General features: G+C 38.8%; 1 pseudogene; it reads right to left on the minus strand.

Moving 5' to 3' along the window:
* Positions 1 to 5,459: 5,459 nt before the first annotated feature.
* Positions 5,460 to 6,036, minus strand: LOC105511442 (annotated as a pseudogene).
* Between the last annotated feature and the right edge of the window lie 329 nt (positions 6,037 to 6,365).

Consider the following 6,365-nt stretch of genomic DNA (forward strand, 5'->3'; position numbering starts at 1 on the left):
TAAATTACCCAGTGTCAGGTAGTTCTTTATAGTAGTGTGAAAACTACTATATAGTAGTGTGAAAACTATAGTAGTGTGAAGACTAATACGCCATCTGTATTTTTGTTTGTTTTTACTTTTACGGTAATGGCTTGTGATATACAGAAATTTTTGCTGATTTCATCCAAAAAAGTTTAATGACTTCTGGGATTTTGCCTCGTAATTAGCAGGCAGTCCTCATGTTCTTATCATAAATATTCTCTTTTATTTTCTTCTTGTACTTTTACATTTTCATTCTTACACTTAAATATTATAAATCCTGATATAAGGTATATTTTTTGATAAATTTTATTTTTTCAGATTATTAACTTGTTGTCTTAATGCTATTTATTGAATTTTTTTCTCCACTGATCTAAAGTGTTACTTTTTATGATGTATTAAATTATTGTGTATTTTGGCTTATTTCTAGACTGTCTGTTCTGTTTCACTGCCTTGGTGTAAGCATGTGCTTTGAGTATAGCGTTTTAATTATGTTTTAAATATCTGGTAAACTTGTCCTTCTTCATTAATCTTTTTCAGAAATTTTTTGATTATTATTTCTAGAATAATTTTGTGTGGTCTCAAAAATAGATTTCTTTTAAAAAATTAATTGGGATCTTGTTAAATATGAAATTTAACATAAGGAGATATATATCTCCATTATGTTGGCTCTTCCTGTGTAAGAATTGGTCTGCCTTTCCATTTTTTCAGATTTCTTTTTTTATTACTTTCAGTAGGTTTTAATTCTTTAGAAATGTAGATCTTGTAATGTGTATCCTTATAGGTATACATCATGCCTTAGTTTCCTGATATGTTAAGTGGAGTAGCAGCTGTGAGGATGAAATAAATAAGTAGTACATGACACATAAGTAGTACTCATTATAACTTTTTAATAGTAATTATAACTGAATATTATTATTATTTTCCATCTCTGCATCAGTATGAAGGGAGCAAAGAAACCACAGTTAGGCAATAGCTTTTCTAGTTATTCTAGACTAGGCTAGCAAAGACTAGTTATTCTTTTACTTTTTCTTTCTCTGATATATTTTTTCCCCAATTTTTTCAGCATTTTCCGTTTTTTTTTCAGTTGTCAAATAAGGCAAATATACTGTATATGACTGAGATAAACAAAAACTACTCATGATGAATGAGTAATCATTGGGCAGGAGTTCTGACACGGAAATCAACCTGGAGCTTAGTAGAGGTTTACTCGAGGGTGTGGTTCTAAGAGAGAAATTCACTTAAGTCACACTTTTATATCAGCTGATGGATGTGAGAGAAAAGAGCCAAGGTGGTGGTTTATTTATTTATTTTTTCTTTGAAGGAAGGGGAAAGGAAGAAATAATAGGAATATTATGAGAGTTATTAAATTTCACCTAGCTATTATCTTTAAACTTTATTCTCTATCATGTTTTGTGAGGTTGCTATATTGAACGGTTATATTTAGGAAAGAAATGAAAAGACTAAAAATGCATCGGAAATCACATTAGATCAATGGTAAATCAGGTTTACTGATGGACCCCGACCATGGGCTAGAAGCTCCACTGCCCTCTTCTGGTAGAGTTGCCTAATGGCAAGTCCAGTTCCTGGGTGTCTGGAAAGCTTATCTAAAACACCTGTCCTATCAATCAACGCCAAATATCACAGTTGACTACTAAATGTTTTCAAAAAGACATTTTATAGGATATGAACAGACACTTCTCAAAAGAAGACATTCATATAGCCAACAGACACATGAAAAAATGCTCATCATCACTCACCATCAGAGAAATGCAAATCAAAACCACAATGAGACACCATCTCACACCAGTTAGAATGGCAATCATTAAAAAATCAGGAAACAACAGGTGCTGGAGAGGATGTGGAGAAATAGGAACACTTTTACACTGTTGGTGGGACTGTAAACTAGTTCAACCATTGTGGAAAACAGTGCGGCGATTCCTCAAGGATCTAGAACTAGAAATACCATCTGACCCAGCCATCCCATTACTGGGTATATACCCAAAGGATTATAAGTCATGCTGCTATAAAGACACATGCACATGTATGTTTACTGCGGCACTATTCACAATAGCAAAGACTTGGAATCAACCCAAATGTCCATCAGTGACAGACTGGATTAAGAAAATGTGGCACATATACACCATGGAATACTGTGCAGCTATAAAAAAGGATGAGTTTGTGTCCTTTGTAGGGACATGGATGCTACTGGAAACCATCATTCTCAGCAAACGATCGCAAGAACAGAAAACCAAATACCGCATGTTCTCACTCATAGGTGGGAATTGAACAATGAGATCACTTGGACACAGGAAGGGGAACATCACACACCGGGGCCTATTGTGGGGAGGAGGTAGGGGGGAGGGATAGCATTAGGAGATATACCTAATGTAAATGACTAGTTGATGGGTGCAGCACACCAACATGGCACATGTATACATATGTAACAAACCTGCACGTTGTGCACATGTACCCTAGAACTTAAAGTATAATAATAAAAAAATTTTTATAAAATGTAAAAAAACATATTCATACAGACCAGTTTGTAAATCAGAAGGTGTTCACCACTGATTGTTTGAGAACTGATTAAGTTAACAGTACATTTAAAAAAGAATTTCAATAGGGTTTTCGGGAACAGGCAGTGTTTGGTTACATGGATAAGTTCTTCAGTGGTGATTTCTGAGATTTTGGTGCACCCATCACCCAAGCAGTGTACACTGTACCCAATGTGTAGTCTTTTATCCCTCGCCTCCCTCCCACCCTTCCCCTTAAGTCCCTAAAGTCCGTTATCTCATTCTTATGTTTTTGCATCCTTATAGTTTAGCTCCCACTTATAAGTGAGAACGTACAATATTTGATTTTCCATTCTTGAGTTACTTCACTTAGAATAATGCTCTCCAACTCCATCCAGGTTGCTGCTGGGTTTTGAGTGATTATGTGAGGGCAATTCTCTATGCTGGAAATAAAGCGGTGACCATCACAGGCACAGCCTCGACCCTCCTGGAGTTTGCAGTCTTGTGGGGAGTGAGGGATGACGCATCTAGTCATACTGGTAAGCCTATTGTTACAAACTGGGAAGAGTCGATGAAGGGTAAACAGCGAGGTCTATTAGTGTGTATAACAGGAAGCAATAGCGTTATTTGGCAGAATCTTGGAGTGAGGACATCAGAGTCGTATTCCCTTAGGAAGTGGTGAAACTGTAGATGAGGTAACATTTTAAAACATAATTTCCGTAATCCATATGCTGAAACCTGTGAATAGCTCTAGGCCAAGAATCCCTGCTCTCTGTAGTGGCATTTTTTTGGTCCTGTGATTTATGTGGAACCCAGTGTGCTATGTGGGGAGAGTTTGCTTTGGATAGAAGAGGTTGGGTTGATGCTCTCCTGCTCTTCTGGAGGAGCAGCGGGGTCCTGCTGTCAGAGAGCCCCCACATGTGAGTTCCCAGGCATGTTCAGAACGGCCACGGAATGCGGTTTTGTCATATCCATTTGCTTTCTGCCTCATCTCTAAGATTCTAGAGCCACTCTCCTAATTCTACTTCCTATTCCCTCCCTTCCCTTCCTTTATTCTTCAGAGGACTGAGCCATTACTCACTGTGTGAACTTGGACCCTGAGTTTTGCTCTCAGCGGTATCATGCATTGATTTATTCTTCATTTAAAAAGAAAAAAGGTTCGAAGGCTTTCCCAGGCTAGTGCCTTTGGTGAGGTTTAGACTTTGTTTTATGATTCAATATCAGAAAAGCCAACTCAGAGTCCCTCCCTAACCAGGATGGGACCCGTCCAACCAGGGGTTTGCCTTTTGAGATGTGGCAAGAGGTCAGACATGGGTTGATATCACAGATGACACTTACAGAACACACCAAGTAAACTCTGTTTATTTTTGAGGAGTTTTCAGAGTGTTACTCAGATGGCATGGCATCCTCTTGCCTTTAAAACAACAGCAACAAAAAATGAAACAGGAAAGTAAAAGGCACTTTGTCTACAGTTATACCCTTTGTCCAATTCTCAACCTCAGTATCTGTTCATTCATTTTTACTTCTAACATTTCTCCATGTTCTAAATAACTTCCCTTGTAGATACTCTGGCTTCCAGCTCTTTAGGCTTTGAACCCTACCTTAAGCTCTGCCTGGTCTACAAAGTCTGCCTTAATTACGGAAAGCTGCATTATAAATAGTTGATTCCCTGACTCCTTCCATTTATGCATGAATTAGTTAATTTTTGTCTCAATTAGTCTAATAGGTCTGGTAGAGAGAAAGAGGATAGCTTCTAGAACACTGTATTCAATGTGCTATTCCCCGTATAAAAAACCCTGCTCTCTTGCCATTGTAGCTTCCTTGACTTTGTTTTCAAGCCCTCTTTCCAGACAGCTCATTTTCATAATGCCTCAAAATAAAATATTTGTTCTAACCAAACTGGTTTGCTTACTCTCCCTCAAATATACTTTCCTTTTTTTTCTGCCTCCTCCTGGGTTATGTCATTCCCCCATTTACCAAGAATGAATTCTTTCTTTCTACTCTCTCACCTATCCAAATTTTACCATTTTTAAAGACCCAATTTAATTTTTTTCTTCCCCTTTAATTCCTTTGCAAACCATATTGATTTCTTCCCTCTGTAGGATAATTCTATGAATTCAATAGGGCTTCTAATCTGTTTCATATTTGGAGATTAATCAAATTTTGCAAACACTGTACTGTTTTGCATTGTTGGAGTATGTCATAATTTTTTTTTAGTTTTTGGTATTTAGCTCTTATTTTTCCAAATAATCTCTTGGTTGTGGGGAAGGATCTCCTATTAGATGTCTTGTGTCTCTTGCAGCACCTGTCACAGTGTATTGCTTCATGGGACTGGACACAATTTGTTTACTGATTGTTACTTCTTTCCGAGATCTGCATGATGTCCCAGCCTCTAAGATGCTTTCAATACTTACAAAGAAGGCAGTTGACACTGGAGGTAATGGGAAACAGGGTTGAGTATAGAAAAAAATGTTCATTAAATGTGATATTTGATTGATTTCAGATGATGAAACTGATACTTAGGACAATGATAGTAATGATTATGATAAACATGCTTATGTTCACTCAGTCAACAAATACTTAACATTTCTGATAGGCGTAGATTGCTATTGAGTCTTGCTGGAACAAGGCTGGTGCCACCAAGAATATTCCAGAATCATAAACAAAGTCTAAGACATTATTTATTAATGCCTTCAAAAGCAAAGAGTACATCTTTCCAACATGCGCACAGAAACACACACACACACACACACACACACACAGATGTACACTTGTACAAGCACTTTATCTCTTAGTATATTTTTCAATGTACTGCTATGTACTATAAGGGGAAAACCTTCTCTTTTCACTTCTGAGTTCTTATGTATTTTTTTCCTTCTAAAACTGAGTTATTATCCAGCATTCAGCTCAGGGCACAAGCAGCCACTACTACACTGGAACCCACCATGACAACCTGGTGAGCATGATATGCTCACAGGCTATATAGTTCTGCACGTTTTGCCTGCAGGTGGGCAGATGCATGGTGACTGCTGTCTCTGTAGCAGAATTAGCCAGGCTCACTAGCCAAGAGACAGCTGCCAGTGCCATGCGGAGCCTTGGACTCATCACTGCCATGTAATGCAGGGGGTCACAAATGGCCACATAGTAGTCATGGGCCACTGAGGCAAGCAGCAGGAACTCGGCCCCCCCCAAAGGCCAGGGAGAAGAAGAACTGGGTCCCACATTGGGCAAAGATGGTCTTCTTCTTTAGGAGGAAGTACATCAACTCTGAGGGGCCCTGCTGGAGGTGTAGCAGATGTCCATGAGTGAGAGGTCGCAGAGGAAGATGTACATATGTAGATGGAGCTGCACATCCAGCCAGATCAGGAGCAAGATGAGCCCATTTCCCAGTAGGGTCAGCAGGTAGGTGGCCCCAGATAAGACAGAGTCCAGCCTGGGTCTGCCCGTCATTGGAGAGACCCATTAGTGTGAACTCATTTACCCACATCACCTTGTTTCTTCCCATGGAGGAGGTGGGTCAGGCTGCTAGGGAAAAAGGTGGGTTACAGAGGCCTAATCAGAATCAGAATTCACAGTCTGGCACTGAACAAAGGGCTGTAAAGAGGACTGCAAGTACTTGTATACTGTCTCCATTAGATTGTGAGCTCCTTGAAGTCAGAGATCCCTTCTGATTTTTAAAATATGAAGATTCCTAACAAGTGTTTCACAAATAATTGGGTTCATAAATATAAATGTTTAAAGTGTTTTTGAGGATTATTCTCTGATCCCAATATGTAAATGTGTGTCCGGGAATTCACCCTCATTCTTATTACTCAGACTGGGGCCAGTGGCTCT

Source organism: Colobus angolensis, unplaced genomic scaffold, assembly GCF_000951035.1.
Source record: "Colobus angolensis palliatus isolate OR3802 unplaced genomic scaffold, Cang.pa_1.0 Scaffold2, whole genome shotgun sequence".
Classification (NCBI taxonomy): Eukaryota; Metazoa; Chordata; class Mammalia; order Primates; family Cercopithecidae; genus Colobus; species Colobus angolensis.